This window comes from Penaeus monodon, chromosome 19, assembly GCF_015228065.2.
Source record: "Penaeus monodon isolate SGIC_2016 chromosome 19, NSTDA_Pmon_1, whole genome shotgun sequence".
Taxonomy (NCBI): Eukaryota; Metazoa; Arthropoda; class Malacostraca; order Decapoda; family Penaeidae; genus Penaeus; species Penaeus monodon.
The window spans coordinates 9622108-9622727 of record NC_051404.1 but is presented as its reverse complement, the minus strand read 5'-3'; positions in this window follow the sequence as shown (position 1 = coordinate 9622727).

Below are 620 nucleotides of genomic sequence, written 5' to 3'. Positions count from 1 at the left end.
GCGCGCGCAATTACACACATCATATGTATACTTTGCCAAACAGTTCATATATTATTCACAGCGATGTTATTTAACCAATGCAACTGCGACTCTATCACGAGGCATAAAATGTGTGTGGATATAAAAAGCTCTTCAGAATAAGGTTTGTATGATCTCTGACCTTAAACTTAGTTTCATGACATTTGCATGACCTACACACGTGACCAGCATGACATCATGACGAGTAACATGTGGCGCACCTATACATCATCACTTGTATACATCTTGTGATATTACAGCATAGACTTCTTATGTACACGCAATTATTTCCATCATTATAACAGTCTTATATAAATACTAATCATAAAAAGAATCTACATATTTGAAGAGTATTGATGTAAAAGAGATAAAGATTTACTGTATTGTTGTAACGCCTTTGATAACTTTAATTACATTAAGAATAATACATAGAAAAAAATCACGGTCGCCATATCACACATTTTGATTTATTTGGCTTTCTTTCTTAACTGATCTCTGAATGTCATTCATAATTTGTAATAATTTCATATATTGGCAAAAAGGTTAATTCAAAATCTTTTTTTTTTTTTTAGAAAACATCAAGGAAAATGGGCAAATACCAA